Here is a 21,828-nt window from a genome sequence, read left to right on the forward strand (position 1 = left end):
ACCTAACCTTCTTTTGGTTATCATGGACTTTCAATAAAGGTATCAGGCTTATTAAGGTCCAGAGGTCCTGGGATGTGATAGAGTTGTCCATCTTTTCCTGGGCACCCAACTGAAGGATATTTTTCCTCTTCTGTGTGGGAGTAGAGAGACTAGCCTTTTTTCATGATGACTTAGGCTGCGAAATTCCACCTTGAAGGTGCAGGTCCTATCTACTCTAGCATAGATGGAGAGTGAACAGGACTCTGATTTTTGAGCTTAATATTCAGAAATGAAAATATTCACATGGCCTCACTAACTCAAGTTACAAACAAGGGCAGATTGACAAAGTGTTTCTGAAACCTGGCATTGAAATGACATCCTTGACCTATAAGTATCCCCACCCAGAGAAGCTGGATGCTAAGCCATCCCTTGTTGAGATGGACTTTACTGCTACCTGCCTTGCAGTCCTTTTGAATGTAGAGTGCCCCTTCCGGTCACCTAAGGTCCTGTTGATTCTTCTTGCTGAGCCCATAAATCAAGTCCCAGGAAAAGATACTGTGGCCAACTTTTGAAATATCTTTTGGTCCAACTTAAAGAGCCCAGATCAAATACTCCTGTGCTCAAGATAGAGAAACACAAAGAATAAGCCCAGGGGCAGGCCCTGTACTGTCCCCTTGGAGAGCAATGCTAGCTGAGCAGCTGTGTTGTGGGGGCAGGTCTTCCAGAAGCCCTGAGCATCCTTTCCCAACCTGGCATCTAGGTGGTGCCTCATGCCTGGGCTGAGCATCAGTTCACTGTGGAGGTGGGCTGCCTAGTTATTGCTTGGCTAGGAAGACAGGGCACGTCCTCCACATTACCTGTGCTGCCCATCTCTGGACTGGCTTCTCCTGGGATTCTCTACTCATTCAGGAGTAACAAAAGATTGTGATATAAAGCAAGTTAGTTTCTTTGTAAGTTGTATATAAGAGAGATGGGGAAGTCAATTTTCTTTTCCCTCCCACCAATCCTATATGATTTGGGTATTTTGTAATGAACTTTCCTATTTCAAAAGGCTCTTTCTGAAAATACTTATTGAAAACATGTGGGTTATAAAATGGATGTATCTCATTTATAGATTCGTTTTTCTATGGGCCTATTTCTCTTGTTCCCATGTTGTTGTTGCTTAATCAATAAGTAGTGACTGACTCATTGCGACCCCATGGACTGTAGCCCACCAGGCTCCTTAGTCCATGGGATTTCCCAGGCAAGAATACTGGAGTGGGTTGCCATTTCCTCCTCCAGGGAATCTTCCCAACCCAGGGACTGAACCCACGTCTCCTGTGTCTTCTGCTTGGCAGGCGGATTCTTTACTATTGAGTCACCTGGGAAGTCCTTTTGTTACCATACTCTTCTAGTATATGGAGAACTCTATGTTGAATAGAAAGCAATTTGTTATCTATGATCTCAGTATTTCAAAGAAAGAAAGTGAAAGTCACTTAGTCGTGTCTGCCTTTTTGTGACCCCATGTACTATACAGTCCATGGAATTCTCCAGGCCAGAATACTGGAGTGGGTAGCCATTCTATTCTCCAGGGGATCTTCCCAACCCAGGGACTGAACCCAGGTCTCCCGCGTTGCAGGCGGATTCTTTACCAACTGAGCCACCAGGGAAGCCCAGTTATCTCAAAATAACCCTCAAGAGCATGATGATGTAAAGACTTGCCCAGGATCCCACAACAAAAACATGGCATAATGGTGCTCAAATCAAGTCCATTGGTCCTTCAAATCAAGTCCATTGGTCCTTCAATCATATCACACATCTCATGCAGAGTGATGAGATCCTTCAGAGGACAGGCATGGGAGGGCAAGAGACAAGTGAGAAGAGAACAGTCCTTAGAGACAGTCTGCTATGTCCCAGGGCCTTGATCCATGTGACTTCATTTAATCCTGAAATGACCTTATGGAATATTATCTCCATATATAGATGAGGAAACCTGAAACTCTAAATAACTCATCTATAATCATATCTGTAGTGGTTTTGGGACTGGATTCCAAGATGTCCAAACCATGAAGAGCCACATATGGAGGAAGGGAAAGCGACAGGATAGTGGTGGAGAAACGATTCTAGAAGCTGATTGAGTAAAGGAAAAGTACATCAGTTTTCATGGTGTCTTGCAAGATGGATTTACGGGAGTAAAACCACAGGAGCGTATACATGGTTGACCTTGGTTAGCAGAGGAAAGCTCTGACTTTATCTCTGAAGGTATGCTCACCCCTCCCAGTTTTATTGAGACATAACTGACATACATCACTGTATAAGTTTAAGGTGTACAGCATAGTTGTTTGACTTAGGTATATTATGAAATGATTACCACAATACGGCTAGTTGGCGTCTATCATCTCATACAGATACAATAAAAAAAAGCGAAAGAATTTTTTTCTTGTGATGAGAACTCTTAGGTTTTACTCTCTTAACAATATTCCTGTATGTCATACAGTAGTGTTAACTGTAGTCGTCATATCCATGGCATCTTTAGTCCTTACTTACCTTATAACTGAGGGTTTGTACCTTTCCACCACCTTTGGAGGTATGCTTTTATGGAGGTGACCTAGCTGACCTTCACTTATTTGAGATGGCCTACTGCTTGGGCCCACATTACTCAGTTTGTTTTTCTGGTGATGGTGGCTGAGAGGGAGGGCAGAAATTATGTCTGCTGCTGCTGCTGCACTAGGCTGCATGGTGCCTCGTACAGTTTGGACACGTAGGTGTTGAGGAGATGTGTGCTTGTTGCCCAGAGGTGCTCTCTACCATTGAGGGACTGGTTCTAACAAGCCCACCAAGGGCCTGTTGCTGGGAATGGCCATCTTGGGAGCAACTTATGTCTGACAGATGACTTTTGAGTCATGGATATGGCAGAAGACTGAAAAATGTTTGTTGGAGAACTTCGTAAAGTTAAAAAATCTAGTCTATTTTTTTTTGGCTGTGTCTTGTGGGATCTTAGTTCCCCGACCAGGGATCAAACCTGGGGCCCCAGCAATGAGAGCACCAAGTCCTAACCACTGGACAGCCAGGGAATTCCCAAAGATGAACCAATCTTAATCTATAATTTTAGATCACCATTTACTTTATTACTTTCAGAAGCAAAACACTCATTGTAGAGATATTAGAAAAGTAGAATATCAAAAAGAAGAAAGTAAAACTCACTTGAAATCCTACCAATAGTAACTTATAAAAAGACAATGCTGTATATGGCGGCTCAAATGGTAAATAATCTGCCTGCAATGTGGGAGACCTGGGTTCGATCCTTGAGTTGGGAAGATCCTCTGGAGGAGGAAATGGCAACCCATTCCAGTATTCTTGCCTGGAGAATCCCAAGGACAGAGGAGCCTGGAGGGCGAGAGTCCAGGAGGTCATAAAGAGTCAGACACGACTGAGTGACTAAACACATATACTCTTTCAGACACTTTCTAAAAACAGAGAAGCACAGTTGATTTATTGGCTTCCCCAATGGCTCAGCAGGAAAGAGTCCACCTGTAATGCAGGAGATGCACGAGACTTAGGTTCGAGACTTGGGCTCTTCCCTGGTTTGGGAAGATCCTCTGGAGGAGGATCTTCTTGTATTCTTGCCCAGAGAATCCTGTGGACTGAGCGTGGTGAGCTACAGTCCATGGGGTTGCAAAGAGTCATACGCAGTTGAGCTACTGAGCAGGTCATAGATGATTTACAATGTTATTTTAGTTTTAGGTATAGAGCAAAGTGATTCAGTTACACATATACATACATACGTACATTTACATATATACTTTTTCAAATTCTTTTGTTTTTTTAAAATCGGAGTAAAATTGCTTCACAATATTGTGTTAATTTCTGCTATACCATGAAGTGAATCAGCTACGTGTATACATACATATATCCCCTCTCTCTTGGATTTCCCTCCCAACCCCGCTTCCCATCGCACGCCTCTAGGTCATCACAGAGCACCAAGCTGAGTTCCCCGTGATAAAAGGCAGGTTCCCACTAGCTATCTGTTTTACACATGATGGAGTATATAGGTCAATTCTAATTCATAGCTGGGTTTTGGTGTTAGTGTAATAGTCCCTCTTCAGGGAAGCCTTCCTGGCCACTCAACCAAAAGGAGCTGCCTGGGCACACCTCTCCTGTTTAATTCTCCCTCTGTTTCCTTTTCATGGTAGCATTTGCAACAACATGTTCTTGCTTATTTGTATTACTCTGTTACACTATTACTCCTAGTGTCCGTCTCCCCATAGACGTTCTTCTTTTCGTCAGAATTTCCTCTAGAACACCTACCACAGTGTCCAGCTGGTTGCAAACACTCAATATATAGTTGCTGGATGATTTAATTAACTAAGTAAATTATCCTTGTTAAGTGAAAATTATCTTTGAGCAGTTCAGTCACTTCCCACCGCCTTCTCTTCAGAGGGCTGGTGTTTTCCTAAAGAGGAAGAAGGCAGTGGCAGACATATCACTTTATTTCTTTTTCTTTTCTTATTTTTTTGGCCAAGTCACATGGCATGGAGTCTGAATCTGCACCCCCTGCATTGAAACCACAGAGTCTTAACCACTGGATCACCAGGGAAGTCCCCACTTTACTTCTAACCCCTTCTCCCAATTAGAAAACGGATGATACAAGCATCAAAACTGTTTATTTCTTAGGGTCTCCCAGATGTGGCTAGATTCATGCTTTCCAACCTAGAGTGAGACTTAAAAAAAAAAAAAAAGAGCTGTCCAGATTTGAAAAGAGAACCCTTAGAGGCTTTCACTCTGATGCATGAGACTGGACAGGCAGTCCCCACTCTACAAAAGAGGTCGTGTTCCCAACATTTCTCTGCGTATGTTGTTTGTTTCCAACACAGAATGCATTTTTCACTGAAAACAATGTTCCCAGACTAGCCCACAAAAGCCTATTTAACCTACCATGCTCAGTAGGGAAGAAAAAAAAAAATTTTTAATCTAGGAAACAAAGCAAGCAAAATGAATAAGAAATATAGTTTAGATGTTTCTCTTGAATACTAGTGCTTGCGGGGAAGCAGCGTCCAACAAAGGAGAATGGGGCTGTAGGTGAAGGTTGTGGAGGATTTGGAGGGCAGAGGAGAAGCTTGGCTGTCACGGCCACGCCTCGGTCCTGGGTCTGATGGACCCGGGACGTTGATAAAAGCCACGTCTCCTAGGAGCAGACAGGTCCGAGCCTGTCTGAGGGAACATTCCTGTGAGGCTGACACCTACTCTTTCTTCCACACGCTCAATTCTAGAGGCTAGAGTCACCACGTGAGAGTCCTCCCATAAGACCAGGTTCCCATAAGGCTGTCATTCTGGTGGTCCATGAGCATTCTCAGAAAATTTCTGCCCGAGTTACCTAAGTATAAACATTACAATGCAGCTTAAAAAAGAGTAAGTTCAGTGTTGGTTTCATTACCCAAGATCATCGTTGCATCACTGAAAGTACCACAAGGTAATTGCAAGCATGTTTTTCCCTGTATCTGACCTTTGTGCTGCCACTTTAAGGCCAAAGCTTTTATTGCCTGAAAATTAAGCCCCAGAAAGCAGGGGGGCTCCTTTGATGGCAGTTCTTCTGAAATGTTGCGTATTATTTTGCATAAGAAAGCGTTCCATTTGGGGAAGACCTATTAACCTGACACAACTTCAATCAACTCTAATTCTGGAAGTTTGTAGACAGAGCATCTCAGAGATCAAAGCTTCACTCTCTGAAGTAGCTCAGTTTCATCAACTATAAAATAAAAACAGTCACACTTCTTACATCACTGTTTTTTGTCACTTTTCTTATAAATATGTAGATTTAATTGTTGATTAATTTATACTAATAGAAGCAGGGTCTTTATCCCTGTTTACTTGATTTAAATCTCGGATAATTTAATTTAAAGCCATTTTCAGTTCAGTTCAGTTCAGTCGCTCAATCTTGTCCGACTCTTTGCGACCCCATGGACTGCAGCACGCCAGGCCTCCCTGTCCATCACCAACTCCCAGAGTCCACCCAAACTCATGTCCATTGAGTTGGTGATGCCATCCAACCATCTCATCCTCTGTCGTCCCCTTCTCCTCCTCCCCTCAATCCTTCCCTGCATCAGGGTCTTTTCAAATGAGTCAGCTCTTCTCATCAGGTGGCCAAAGTATTGGAGTTTCAGCTTCATCATTAGTCCTTCCAATGAACACTCAGGACTTTTACTTAATGTGCTTTGGTATTTACCTAATTGTAGGTATCTGGCCTGGCATTTTACTTTAAACAAAACAATGACACTAGATCCTAAATATTAGCATCAGTAGTTGAGGAATTACTTAGTCTTTCTGTTCTAGTTTAGTCCTTCCACAGAGACTACTGAAGGGTCAGCAGCAGTATAATGTGGAAGGCATTGGGGTCAGATAGTCCGAGATCAAGTTCAAGTCCTATTCTTTTATAGAGTCATCTGATCTTCAGCAAAATTCTTAATCTTACTCAGTCACACCTGTCCTTTATTTTTTAAAATGGAGATGAGAATAAAATAAAAGTAGGGATGAATCTGGGCTTCCCAGGTGGCGCTAGTGGTAAAGAACCTGCCTGACAATGCAGGTTAGACATAAGAGACTCGAGTTCAATCCCTGGGTTGGGAAGATCCCCTGGAGGAGGGTATGGCAACCCACTCCAGTATTCTTGCCTGAAGAACCCCATGGACAGAGCCTAGCGGGGTACAGTCCATGGGATCGCAAAGAGTTGGACACGACTGAAGTGACTTAGCACGCAGGCAGGGATGGATCTACTTCATTGGTTATTGAGAGGATTACATGAGATCATGCATGTAAAACCCAGCAATAGATGGTGGCCATTATTGCTATAGTGTTATTATTTTAAAATCTAGGCTGGTAATTGTATTCATCTTCAAGTGTTGCTGTAACAAAGTACCATACACTGAGTGGCTTAAAATAACAGAAATATATTGTCTCACAATTCTCAACACTTAGAAGTTTGAAGTCAGGTTGTTAGCAGGGGCCTGCTCCCTCTGAAACGAGCAGGAGAATCTTTGTCTCTTCCTAGCTTCTAGTGCTTTGGCTTGTAGGTATATCACTCCAGGCATGAGGCATTTTCTCCATGTGTGGTTTACATGGTCTTCCCAGAACGCATGTCTATCTCTGTGTGTAAATTTCTCCCTTTTGAAAGGACCCTGTGATACTGGATTAGGGCCCACATTCATGACCTCATTTTAATTTGACTTCTGCAAAGATCTTGTTTTTAAATGATGTTACATTCTGAGCTCCTGGAATTCAGACTTCAGCATATCTTTTTTTTTTTGGTGGAGGTGGAGAGAGGTGGAGACATTATTCGACTCATAACAGTAATGCAAGTTTTTTTTTAAAAAAAAAATTCTCCAGAGTAAGAAGTAGTGTCTCACATGTCTAAAATCTTTCCTCACAAGATTTTATTATCACTGAGATTTTGCTCATCAGGGAGGTTTAGCTATAAAGACGTAAACTCTTAAGTTGGTTCTGTTGGTCAATCAATTTGAAAATAAGGCATTTGCTTTGTTTAAAGAGGGAGGTATTCTTTCTAGCAGAATTCTGTTCAGTACATGTTACCAGTACCCTATTCACTGCCTTCCATCCAGACAGGCAAGAACCAAAACCCATTCTCTCTTGGGTGGTCACCAAGCCCCTCCCTAGGTCTTGATTTCAGATGGTCATCCAAATCCATCCTCATAGACTCTGGTCTGCAATAGAGACCAGTGTCCCTGTTTCATGTGACATTTAGGATGTACTTGGCAGTACCAGGACTGTGGGTATCTTATCAAGTTGCCCTTAGTGGAGGAAGGGAAACTATCATAAGTTCTTAGAGTTGGAAGATCTCTTAGATACCATTTTGTTTAGTTGTTCCCAAATCTGGCTGTGGGTAAGGGTCACTCAGGGAAATTTTGAAATGTGGCAGTTCCGAGGCTTCATCTGAGAGATATCCCATCAGAGTGGTAGGGGAGAGAGGAACCTTAAAAAAGCTCTCCAATGAGGCCCAAGGAAGCTGCATGACTCCTCATGCTTGGTTGGTGTTAAGTAGTTGACTGACTCCTAGTTGAGGGCTGGTTCCATGCTCCAACTTTCTTCTCCAATGATGCCAGGACGTTTTTTTGTTGTTGTTGTTCCCCAGCTGTGCGTGTATGATCTTAGTTCCCCAATCAAGTATCAAACCCACAGCCCCTGCACTGGAAGCCCAGAGTCTCAACCACTGGCTGCCAGGGAAGTTCTGGAGCCAGGGCTTTAATTCTGGTGATGCTTACAAGGTGAACACAAAGATTCTCTCACTGCTGCTTGTTCCAGAAAGCATTTCCAGGGCACAGCAGGTCTTGGAGCATTTGTGATTTTTTTTTGATATGTAAAATAGCTTTGCAACAGGTTGTACAGACTGGTAGGTCTCCTCCTGTAGGTCCTGTCTTTTATGTTATTTGTTCCGACATAATTTTTTACACCACTGAGCCATATTTTCACATTTTAAGATATGAATGTGTGTGTTTTTTTAAAGGAGAACTTAAAGGATGGTTATAAAGAGTTGTCAATACCTTTTCATCAGAAACCACCCATGAACGGTAGAGAGGTTGAAGGGAGTGGGGGCAGGGTGGAGAGAAAAACTGCAGGAAATCCGCTTCCCACAGGGGTGGGAGTTTGGGATGCAGACGAGGAGGACAAGGGGAGCATGACCCAGCTCTGCATGTTAGGACGCTGTCTGGCTCTCAGTGTAGCTTGGTATGAGTCAGCTGTCTCAGAGTCAAGCTGAATGTGGAAGAACATAGAAATCAGGAAGCCAAGCTTTTAAGTCAAGCAGACCTGAGTTCAGATTCAAGCACTCTCACCACTGAGCCATTTAGTAATGTCTCTGAGCCTTAGTTTTCACATCTGTAACACAGAAGTGGTAGCACCTCATACAGTGGGGATGAGATTTGGCATGTCTGATAGCTGGTAGAGAGTGTTCAAATGCCGGTGCTATGATCATTGAAGAGTTACACTTGGAGGACTTGCGGGAACCTTTCTCTGTTCCTTGCTTGAGGCCTTCTTCATATATCTTTCCAAGGGAAAACATGCCACTTTAGCAAAGTACGTGGGGCGTGATTTGAATGTGGCCCCACCTTGCAAGCAGAGGAAGGAGGCGCTGTCTCTGGCTGTCTGTCCCCTTTCTGGTCTATTGTTGCTGGATCTGAACTAGCAATCTTTTGCTTTGCAAAAAATGAGTCCCTGCAGAAGAAGCAAGTTCTCTCTGGGAGGGGAAACCACAGGAAAGACCTTGTGTAGAAAAATGTAGTTGGTTCTGGAGAGGACGTGGACTCAGGCAAGAGAGGGTAAACCCCAGACACTGGGGTGTTGGGCAGGCATGAGGCTGAGGAGACAACATCTACAAAGAAAGTAAGGCCACAAGAGGGAGCAGAGAGAGGGGAGATGACAAAGACGGGACAGGCTTCTGAATCTTAGGATTCCACCCAGGCCTACCTTGCTGAGTGGACTTCATTTTAAGCTTTTAATTCCTGCCCTGATTGTGACTGGTCCACCTGGGCAGGATGCTTCTCCCCATGCCCCAACTTTTTCATCTCTAAGATGGACAAAACCCAAGGCCTCCCTCATACATTGATTAGAATGTAAGGAGAGATCACAACAGCTAAAAAAGTCTTGATTATATTCCTTAAGGGATACATTTTAAGAGACACTTGAGGGAACCCCTTCTACATTGTTGGTGGGAATGTAAATTGGTGCAGCCACTATGGAAAACGGTGTGGAGTTTCCTTAAAAAACTAAAACTAAAATTGACATATGATCCAATAATCCCACTCTTGGGTATATATCCAGAGAAAACTCTCATATGAAAGATATGTGCAGCCTAAAGTTCATAGCAGCACTGTTTACAATAGCCAAGACATGGAAGCAACCCAAGTATTCATCAACAGATGAATGGATAAAGATGTCTTACACACACACACACACACACACACACACACACACAATGGAGTACTACTTGGCCATGAAAGAGTGAAATAATGCCATCTGAAGCAACATGAATGGACCTAGAGATTATTATGCTAAGTGAAGTCAGATAAAGACAAATACCATATGATATTACTTGTATGTGGAATCTAAAATATAACACAAATGAATTTATCTACAAAACAGAAACCAATTCAGAGACACAAAGAACAAACTTATGGTTACCGAAGAGGGAAGGAGATGAGGGAGGGATAAGTTAGGAGTTTGGGATTAGCAGATGCAAACTACTATATATAGAGTAAACAACAAGGACCTACTGTATAACAGGGAATTATATTCAATATCTTATAATAAACCACAATGAAAAGAATATGAAAAAGAATTTATATATACTATATATATCTGAATCACTTTGCTATATATCTGAAACTAACACAACACTGTAAATCAACTGTATTTCAATTAAAAAAAAAAGAGAGACTCTTTAGGGTACTTTCCTTCTCCCCTGGGACTTTGGAAAGGGCAGTCTTTAACTCTTGAAGGGATTCAGACAAATCTGTATGAGCCAAAAGGCATCAACTCTTTTTTCCAAACTTTTGCTCTCTGCGACTGTGCCTGAGTTAGTTGAGTTGTATTAACACAGACGTAAATGCTGAATTGGGCTTCCCAGGGGGCGCTAGTGGTAAAGAACCCTCCTGCCAATGCAGGTAGACATGAGATGCGGGTTCCATCCCTGGGTCGGGCAGATCCCCTGGAGGAGGGCAGGGCAACCCACTCCAGTATTCTTGCCTGAGAATCCAATGGATGGAGGAGCCTGGTGGGCTGTAGTCCATAGGGTCGCACAGAGTCGGACATGACTGAAGCAACTGAGCATGCATGCATGCAAATGCTGAATTATGTGTGAGTCTGCTTTTCATGCCTCAAAGACAATGCCCAGATGTTATTCGTACCCCACATCTATTGTTGGCTTCTGGCGGTTTGTCAGCCCTTGGGTAGAGTGATGATCACTCAGTCACTTAATATCTTAACAATGAAGTTTCTAGACAAAACCACCATCCAGGTCATTTCTTTTCTCAGAGCCTTGGTTGACTGTGTAGAAGACGTCTGAACAACTAAGGCTCCTTGTTGTGATAAATCGTCCATCTCAAGAAACGGTGGCCCCAGGCAGTCTGTGGTGGGGCTACAGGGCATGTTTCGGCTGTAATAAGTAGGTGAAAGTAGGATAAAATGTGTGCCAAGCACTCTCTCGAAGTGGAAGAATTAAGCCATTCACTCTTCTTTTATCTTTTGTTCAACAGATGTGTATTGAGCACTCAGAATGCGTAAAGGAAGAGTGAAGAAAAGATAGGTTCTGAGGAAGCTCCTGCTGGAAGGAGGTGGGGGCGGGGCACACGACCTCTGAGAGGGGCTCATGCAGGGGAAGAGGTTGTCCGGGTGGTGATAGGGGCTACAATCTTTACCTTCTGATTTGAGAAGTCCCACCTCATTTCCCTATAGGTCCCCTTCATTTGTGAGGCAGGCATGTACCCCTATTTGGGGCTCAAAATATTTGACCAGGGTAGCCATGGGGTAAGAGAGAATTATGAAAAAGCACTCTCCACAAATATCATCTGATAGCACTTATATGTGGAATTAAAAAAAAAAATGATACAAATGAACTTACAAAACAGAAACAGACTCCCAGACACAGAAAATAAATTGATGGGTACCAAAAGGGAAAGAGTAGGGGAGGGATAAATTATGAATTTGGGATTAACATATATACACAATACTATATATAAAACAGACAACAAGGACCTACTGAATATCACAGGGAACCATATTCAATATCTTGTAATAAACCATAGTGGAAAAGAATCTGAAAAAAAATATATTCATTCATGTATACATACCTATCTGTCTGTCTACCTGAAAAACATAACATTGTACATCAACTACATTTCAGTTAACGAAAAAGGCACCCTGGCAGCCAGTGCTCAGTGGTCTGTGGGTCAGCACTGCCGTGAATTGGTGGATCTGGGATGAAGAAGCAGGTTCCATGATGTGTTCTAAGTTCCTATACTGGCCCGTCAGGGAAGGGGCAGTCCTCACCAGAAAAGACACCAGGGGTGAGAATGATGATCTACACCCAGCGCTTGCTTCCGATTTGCCAATGGAGGTGTCTGGACACGTAGCCAGAGGTGCAGCGAGTCAGGACGTACAACACGATGGCTGTTGGGATAATGACCCCAGGATGGTGCTCACTGAACATGCCCAGAAGCACCGCAGCAGTAATGCCGGTAGGGAGGTAGTAGAAATCCCATGTTAGGGCTCTTCTATCCCTTTTCTGGCAATTTCAGAGGAATCAGCCACCCCCTTTCTCCCAGACCCAGAGCTTCCATAAACCCTCCACTCCAGTTCTGTTGACCAGAAAACCCGCAATAAGATATACACATCCTTGCTAGAGACTTCCCACCCCTGACGCCTGCCTTTTACCTGGATGGAAGAGAAGATCTGCAGATATTTTACTGAACAAACCACCTACTTACTTCTACCCCTTGAGAGAAATCCCTGATTAATTTTTATCCCCTCACCAGTGCCAAGGGCCAGGAACTGGGCACCCACACCAAGATCAGCATACAGCAGACTTCAGTATGGAAGAAGCGGAAGACATCTGTATGGATAATTTCCCAGCCATTGTCAGCTTGGTCAAAGTCATCACCAGAACCTCCAGAGGTTGTCTCTTCAGTCAAGTTGTACTGAGCCAGGTCATTTCAAAGCACACGCTTGAGAATGTCAGCCACAAAGCCCACCAGTGAGAGCACAAGCACTGTGGAATTGATGATGGACAACCAGTGGATTTCCTGTATCCTGGGAAAGAAACAACCATCATCACCATGGCACCTGTCACTTTAAGGCTCAGCTGAAGTCTCAGACCAGCACATACTGTAGATGTGGGTGAGGTCTAGGAACTCACGGGGTTGTAACTCATTTAAATGGTGGGGCTTGACACCCCCAACTGAGACTTGGGCAAATATAATTCAATCTCCATGGAATTCTAGATGGAAGTCCAAATGGGTCCAGAGCCCTATCTTGTGGCTATCAGGCAGGAAGTCACTCTCCTCCATGTAGCCCGCAAAGCCACGGATTGGCAAGTCGTCCACACAAACTCAAAGTAGTAAAGTTCCTCAATGGCCTGGTGCAGCTGTTCCATCTACAAAGAGCAAGTCAGGGGACTTCCCTGGTGGTCCAGTGGTTAAGACTCTGAGCTTCCACTGCAGGGGGCACAGGCTTGATCCCTGGTTGGAGAATGAAGATCCCACATGCCACATGGCATAGTCAAAAACAAAATAATAATAAAAAATAAAACAAAATATTAAAAAAACAAAAACAAAAAAGCAAGCAAACAAAGCACCCTCTACCTCTCTCCACCTTCTTCAGCAGAGGGACAAGGCAAGGTTCTGAAGTGGCCCAGTCTGCCTGGTTGGGGGTGTCGGTGCTGAGTTAGAAGCTCAGGTTATTCCTGTGCATGAGCTAGGGGATCTTTAAAATCCTAGTTCTTCCCCATCACTCCCTGAGTTTGGGAGGAGGTGGGTGAGACAGGACTGTGGTACCTTAGGATCAGCTCTGCCTATGGTTCTTTTCTCTTAAAAACCTCTTTTCTAGATGTTGGAAGGAATCTTCGCATCCATGTGTGATGGAGTATGGAGGGGTTATTATCTCTCATATTTCACAGACAGGAATAGTAAAGAATAAAATGCGCAAGTCATGTTCCCAAGGTCATGTGGAGACTTAGTAACTGAGACAGGGAAAGGATTCGGGTTTCTGGTTCTTCCAGTTTTGTTGCCTCAGCATTAGACCTTGCTGTCTCTTTATATCTCACATGTAGTTAGGATTAGGGTCTGTAGCTGTAGGATTAGGGTCTGTAGCTGTGTATTCATTGTTGTTTTAGTTGCTAAGTTGTGTCTGACTCTTTTGCAACCGGATGGACTGTAGCCTGCCAGTCTGCTCTGTCCGTGGGATTCTCCAGATGAGAATACTGGAGTGGGTAGCCATTCTCTTCTCCAGGGGATCTTCCCAGCCCAGAGATTGAACCTGTGTCTCCTGAAATGGCAGGCAAATTATTTCCTGCTAAACCATGAGGGAAGATGTCTATCCGTTCTGCCTTAACTTTGTTCATTAAAGAAGAAAAAGTGGGGCAACCCTGGCTTTCCAGACCTCAAAACTGCATTGTGACTTTATTGGGCAAGACCTAAAAGACGGTTGAATTTCCCCCAGCACGGCTGAGTATCCTTGTGCTTCTGGCTGTTGGTATTCTGCAGCAGCTGTCTGAGGAGATGGAGAGCTCCAGCAAGGATGGGCCGGAACTCCAGCTGCTGATGAGCAAGTGTTCCCTATTTATAGTGATAGAGGGGCTGTGAAGGAATGGAATTTTTTTCCTTCGGAGTCGTTTGTGATGCAACCAACAGGAAGTGGGCTCTAATAGATGCTAAATTGGATGACATGAATGAGGTCTACCAGAGCACTTCTCCAGCCTGACTCTGCATCAGAATCACCCAGAGGGCTTGTTGGAGCCTGGGTTTGCTGGGCACCACCCCCAGAGTCTGTGACTCAGTAGCTTCTGGGGTGGGGCTCCAGAAAGTACATTTCTAACAAATTCTCTGAATGGTGCTGATGCTGGGGGTTGGTGCAACCAGTGGGGGCTGCTCTTCCTTGCGGTGCTCGGGCTTCTCATCACGGTGGCTTCTTTTGTTGCAGAGCACAGGCTCTGAGCACACAGGCTAAGTAGTTGTGGCACCCAGGCTTTAGTTGCTCCACAGCATGTGGAAGCTTCCTGGACCAGGGGTTGAACCTGTGTCCCCTGCATTAGCAGGTGGATTCTTAACCACTCTGCCACCAGGGAAGTACCATATTTATTCTTAAGCTTAAAAGGTTTGAAGATTATGGCTTTTCCTCTGAATAAATTTTTGACTACATCTCATAGATGTTAATAAGCAGTGTTCTCTTGATCATTATTTGCTAAATGATCTAGCTTTTCTTTCTTACTTACCAAGTTCCAAGGGTTTGAACAAAATGAAGCAATCATCTTTGTCTCTGCTACTCTCTCAGTTTACTCTGGAAGCTGCTGTCTTTTCCTAAACCTTTGTAGATTAAAGCCATAAAGCCCTTTTTAATGGCATCTCTGTGACTTGTGTGATAAACAAGGTTACATTGTACTTTATTGCAATTTAAGAGGAAATGGGATTTGGAAGATGAAAATCCAAGCCTGACTCTGCCACTTCATACTGGTAAACCAATAAATGCCCATTCTGAATCTCACTTTTGTCCGCCAGTGTTGGATTGAATTACATTATCTCTCCTGTCCTTTTCAATTTATGACTAAGAGATTTGGAATTAGTTTCAATTAAACTGGTTGGATGATTTCGAGGCTGACTTGTTAGCAGGTGCAACATGGCCAAGTGGAAAGATCTCTGGCCTTGAAAACTGGAAAAGCTGAGTTCAACCCTTGCCATGGGCAGCAAAATGCTTGTTTCCTCACATGTTTTCTTGTGTGACACTCTCAGAGGAAAGAAAATCACATGGCCCTGGCAGCTTATTTCCTCTCCTTTTGTGGCAAGAAGCCCGCCTGGTCAGAGTTAGCTAAGGGAGGAAGAGTCTGATCCCGGAGTTTGAGCCCGGGAGCCTCCTCATGCTAGCAAGGCTGGCTGGTGACTCAGGAAGCTCCATGACTACAAAATTGCCTAGATGTTCCCATGCGTCTTTCTCTAACTGTGTATAGAGCACTGAAGAACACAGCCTTCCTCTCCTGGGATCTTTCTATGATGTTATCTCCTACGCTGAGTCCTCCACACCTTTCTCGGTTATAATGGGAGCTCAGAATTTCATGACCACACGTTACTTCTATGCTTGTAAGTTTCCCCCTGATAAATCCTATTTTAAATTTGCATCATGTGTGTTATTAACGTGTGCTCCTGTCTTTTTTGTACAACCCACACTATTTGATGAGCATCATAATAAGTGCTTTACACACAGCATTTTATTTAATTCCCATGAGGAGTTTGTGAGGTATGTTATCCCCATTTTACAAATGGGGGAAACTCAGTGCCCAGAAAAGTTCAGCAATTTTCTGGAAGAGGCAGAGCTAGAGTTTGAATCCAAATAGTTTGTTTTTCAGGCCTGGCTTTTAACTCTAAAAGGATGCCATTCACATCCTAGACATCACAGACAATTTTCCTGCAGCTGATGAGAAAGGGTCTTATTTTAAAAACATCAGTATGTTAAGACAATTTATTTTTATTTAAAAAATGTTTATTTTGCTGTGGCACATGGGATCTTTAGTTGTGGCATGTGAACTCTTAGTCCCAGTGTGTGGGATCTAGTTCCCTAACCAGGGATCAAACCTGGGCCCCCTGCATTGGAACCATGGAGTCTTAGTCACTAGACAACCAGGGAACTTCCCAGACAATTTTTAAAAATAGATTAAGATAAAGTGTTTGGGCTTCCCTGGTGGCTCAGAGGGTAAAGTGTCTGCCTGCAATGCGGGAGACCCACGTTTGATCCCTGGATCCGGAAGATCCCCTGGAGAAGGAAATGGCAACCCACTCCAATATTCTTGCCCGGAGAATCCCATGGACAGAGGAGCTTGATAGGCTACAGTTCACGGGGTCGCAAAGAATCGGACACAACTGAGTGACTTCACTTTCACTTTGAGATTAAGTGTAAATGATGCCTTTTCTAATTTGTCCAAAAGCACCACGTGGACAAGCAGCAGCTCTGATGTAACCTGACTATATCTTAGGAGGGAATTAATACATGGGAATGAATTTTTTTTTTTAAGCAAAGGTTCAATTCAAGATGCATTCAGCATTCCTGAGAATGCAAAGCCCAGTCTCAGAGAGAGGAGAGAGGGAGGGCAAGGCCAAAAGTGATGTTTCAGGAAGCCCAATATATTGACCTCTGTGGTCCTGAGGCCAGAACATTCAGGGTCACTGCCCCTGCTTTCCTTTTGCTGCTCTGTTGATGATTTTGAAGATCTTACAGTAAAAGTACTCAACGCTCTAGTGGCTGTGACAGTTCCAAGGCAATGCTGCTTAAAAAACATAATTTGTTGTCCTACTGGTGACATGAAAGACTGTGACTAGGAACATTCGTTTTATAAAGGCAGATGGGGGGAAACCTTCATTTTTAGGAAATTAACTTTATTAAGTTTCATGAGCTAGAAATGACCGTTTGAATCTGCAGCACTGCAGACCCCCGTGGTTCTGTAGAGATCCCCCACCTTCCTAACAGCATTTTGTTATAGAATATCCTTTAATTCTTTTCCATAAGGCTCAAATGTCCTACTTCCACGTGCTATTTTCAGTTTTTGTGAGCAAAATCCTCTTCTGAGACTTGCCAGCGTTCATATTAACTCATTCCCTTCTCTTCTTCGTGGTTCAGTGAATGACAGCTTCTCTGGGGTCCGAGCAGGGCCCAGTCTTCTAGATTCTCCCTTGACTCACCTGTCATTTGGTTTAAGCAGAATCAGCAGTCTTAAAATGCCCCTGAGGGACTTCTGATAGCAAATATGTATCTATCCTCTCAAGACCCAGATATACACGTGTATGCTTCCTTGCTGGAAGATGTGCTGAAACAGTGAGGGGAATGGTCTCATTGGGCTTGTGAAGTAAAGCACAAGACTTTGCTGTTACACCTGAATGCAGGTTTATGGAGAGTCACACAGAAAACTGCACTTATCCGTACAGACATAGGTACACTACCCAGAGAGAGCAGATGGATGCATGGAGGACTTCCTCTAAGAGGTATAGGTTGGGAAGGAAGAAATTTTCCTCTACTTTGCTAGGTTCTTCTGGCTGGTCTAAGAATTTAATTGCATGAGACAGATGAGGTGGCTTTAGTGGTAAAGAACCCACCTGCCAATGCAGGAGACGTAAGAGACTCGGGTTCAATTCCTGGGTCAGGAAGATCCCCTGGAGGAGGGCATGGCAACCCACTCCAGGATTCTTGTCTGGAAAATCCCATGGACAGAGGAGCCTGGTGGGCTGCAGTCCACAGGGTCACAAAGAGTTGGACATGACTGAAGTGACTTTGCACACTTGCATGAAGCAGATGAACAGAAGAAAATCAAACAAAAGTTTGTTAGCATGCATACACAGGGAGAGACCCAGAAGTGAGTAACTCTCCAAAATGGCCAAAACCCTTATGTTAAAGACCATCCTCAAAGACAAAAGGCACTGGCGACCCACTCCAGTACTCTTGCCTGGAAAATCACATGGACAAAGGAGCCTGGTGGGCTGCAGTCCATGGGGTCGCTAAGAGTCAGACACGACTGAGCACCTTCACTTTCACTTTCATGCATTGGAGAAGGAAATGGCAACCCACTCCAGTATTCTTGCCTGGAGAATCCCAGGGACGGAGGAGCCTGGTGGGCTGCCATCTATGGGGTCGCACAGAGTCGGACACGACTGAAGTGATTTAGCAGCAAAGACAAAAGAGGATGTGGGGAGAAGTGGTTTGGGATCTTAAGGGGGAGGAAAGCAATTGACATGGAGATAGAAAAGCAAATGTTTGGTGAACAAATGTTTGCTGGGCCATGCAGAGACAGTGGGACAGAGAGGAATTTAAACAAACTTTGCTAGGTTTCTTCTTGTCTACACGCCTAGTTCATACTATAGTTACCTACGGTGAAACGCCCTTCCTGGAACTGTCGTCTGTCTACAGTCTTTAGTCAGATAGACAGAAGGTCAAAGGTTCTTCATGAGTCTTGGAGGCTTTGATTGTTTTCGGTTTGAAATAATCTGCATACCAAAGAGACGTTTTGCGGGTGGTGAATTTGCTCCCCTACACAAGCAAGTACCTTCATAGACCTTTGAGTTTAAAGGATGCCAGGAAATAGGAGGAAGGTCACATTGGCATAAGCTCGAGAAGACAGCTGCCTTGATGAGACTAGGTTCACAGACAGCTCCAAGCAGAAGAATAGGGCCCTAGAATTTCATATCAGTCTGGTTCCTAGCTTGAAATCTAGGAAAAGGAGTAATTCTAACAATGTGAGTTGCTATGATTCCTAAGCACCACCAAGAAAGGAAGAATGTGATGTACACAGGAGTGTTCCTGGTAGGAAAGTGGTTTTATGTAATTTGTATGAGTGACTTGTGTGAATGTCCCTTAAATCTGTGTGGTGTTCATTCTACTGATTCCAGGTTCTTCTATATTAGCATTCTGATAATTAATTTGGCTCTCCAAGAGGTCTCTAACTACTGCTTAACACAGCAGAATTGTAGTAAAACCAAAGATAGTTCCCTTTGGAGTTTTTTGGGTGCTTCCTAGGGAAATACTAAATCAAATATGTCTCCCACTACAAGAATAATAAGTATATTCTGTGCATAAATTAGTCTCTTGAGAATTGGGTTAATACAAATTCATTCAATAGAAATCGAGCTAAGAAAATGGAGTTTATCTTTAACACCAGCCAAAATAGCACTTCCTATAAGGATTTACACTAGCCCTTCAAGAAGTAATCTCATAGATTTCATTCATTCATGCACTCATTCATTCAACAAGTATTTATTTAGCACTTGATTTGTGCCAGACCACCTTCTAGGTGATAGAGATCCATCAGAGAACAAAATACGCAAAACCCTCATGGAGCTTATACTCTGGTGGAATTCACCCTTGGATTCTCCTTTTATGGAGCTTCACACAACGTGTTGTTATTCATTTGTGTGATCATTTGATTTGGTTTTTTCCTCTTCTGTAAGGTCCATGAGGACTGATCAATTGGCTAAGCATTGCACATCTAGGATTCACACAGTGCTGACTCATAAAAGGCACTCAATACATATTTGTTGAATGAATAGATTAGTAAATTCTCAAAGCTTCATAGCCGGTCTCTGGGCCTCAAGCAATTGCTCCTAAATCCTCAGAACAATCAACAGGTTTGCATGTTAGGAAATTACTAATGGGCATTACTTTCTTGATAGGAAGTTACAGAGCCAGGATTCAAACTCAGTCTCTCTGACTCAAAAGTCAATGTTTTATTCACTGCGCCAGTAGTCTCAAACTGGGAAACCCATCCTGAAGATATTCAGAGACATTTCAAAGGGAGGTTCAGGTGCTTTTAAGGGTATGACTGATTTTATTTTTCAAGATTAGCTTAAACAATATTTCCCATCCATATTTTCTGGAACCTTGCCATACCCTCACCAGAAGGAGGAGTCTGTGTATCTTCCCTTTGAAACTGGGTAGGCTTTATGAATATCTCAATTCACAGAGTGGGCAGAAGTGATGCTACATGACTACTGAGGTGCGGTCCACCTGGCGCATTCTCTCAGGACACTCGATTTGGGACCCAGCTGCCATGCTGTGAGGAAGCCCAGACTTCATGGAGCAGCTTATATGAAGAGGAGCTGTGAGGGGGGCCCAAGACCATCCCCAGGTTTGATGATTCACTGTGAGGTCTCACAGGACTCAGCATATGGTTGTACTCACAGCTAAGATTTATTGTTACATGCAAGGATACAATGCAAAATCACAAAGGGAAAAGGTGCGTGGGGCAAAGTCAGGAGAGACAGCATAAGCCTCTGGAGTCCTCGCCCTTGGGAGTCACACAGGATGTGCTGAATTCCTCCTGCAACGTGTGTGACCATGTGTGTGAAATGACATCTACCAAGGAGGGCTTATGGTCTTCTCTGGCGGCTCAGACAGTAAAGAAGCTGCCTGCAATGCGGCAAACCTGAATTCAGTCCCTGGGTTGGGATGACCTGCTGGAAAAGGGAATGGCTACCCACTCCAATTTTCTTGCCTGGAGAATCCCATGGACGGAGAAGCCTGGTGGGTCCATGAGGTTACAAAGAGTTGGACATGACTGAGCAGCTAACATTTATTGTCATTGTCAAGAAGGGCTAAGAGACAAACTGCCCAAGGCTTTTATGGTGGTCTGGTCTTGTAGGCACTCTCTGCCTAGTATGTCCCAAGATTCTAGAGCCTCAAAAGGAAACTGGTATTTAGCATAAACTACATTGCTTGTATAAACAATTTAAGCGCAGAGAACCACTCTCACCAGTTAGGGAGGTGAGACCCCCTCCCCACATCCAAATACCCAAATACCAGTCAAGGACCAGCCTGCACAGGTCCTGAAGCCCCCAGCTTCCACCCTCTGAGCTCCCATGTGACAGCTGTGAGAGGTCATATAGGAAACACATCTCCCAGCCCTTAGCTAAGTCCCGTGAAGCACAGGCGAGTTTTCCCCTCCCAATCCCACTCAAGGTACAGATTTGTGAGCAAGTTAAATGACTGTTCTCAGTTTAAGCTACCAAGTTTTGGGTATTGGTTATGCAGCAATACATAGGGAATCGTTTGCCAATTTGAATGTTCCATATGTCCTCTGTGAAAATTGATCATCCTAGTTCCTTCGCTGTTCTATCTTAAACTGTCACAACATTGTTAATTGGCTATACCCCAATACAAAATAAAAACTTCAAAAAAAATAAAAAATAAAAAGAAAATGATCATCTTGAGAATCCAGCATCATGACAGACCCTTTCAGAATGGCCAGTCTTCACTGCACAAATTAAGGTGTGGGGTCACCCTCCTGACTTTAGCAGGAAGTTGCTTTGTCCTAGATTAGGATTCAGAAAACTTTACCTGAAAAGGGTCAGATAGTAGATATTTCAGAAAATGTGGGTCACATACCATCTCTGAATGTTCTTCTTTGTGTGTGTCTTACAATCTTTTAAAAATGTAAAAACCATGCTTAGCTCGAGGGCTGTGCAGAAACAGGATGGCAGAATTTGGCCAGCATCAGCCGGCCATAGTTGGCCAACCCCTGTCCTAGATAATTAAAAAAGCAAAAACTCGGCAAACAAAACAAAACCTCCAGTGCAGCAAAGAAAGGGATAATTTGAAATAAACGTGTCAGTACTGAAAAAA

The 21,828-nt window shown here is 43.7% G+C and overlaps 1 pseudogene; it reads right to left on the reverse strand.

Moving 5' to 3' along the window:
• Nucleotides 1–4,988: 4,988 nt before the first annotated feature.
• LOC145525210 (transmembrane 9 superfamily member 1 pseudogene) lies at nucleotides 4,989–13,114 on the reverse strand (annotated as a pseudogene).
• Nucleotides 13,115–21,828: the final 8,714 nt, after the last annotated feature.

This window comes from Giraffa tippelskirchi, chromosome 11 (assembly GCF_054371585.1).
Source record: "Giraffa tippelskirchi isolate mGirTip1 chromosome 11, T2T-mGirTip1v1.2.pri, whole genome shotgun sequence".
In the NCBI taxonomy this organism is placed as follows: domain Eukaryota; kingdom Metazoa; phylum Chordata; class Mammalia; order Artiodactyla; family Giraffidae; genus Giraffa; species Giraffa tippelskirchi.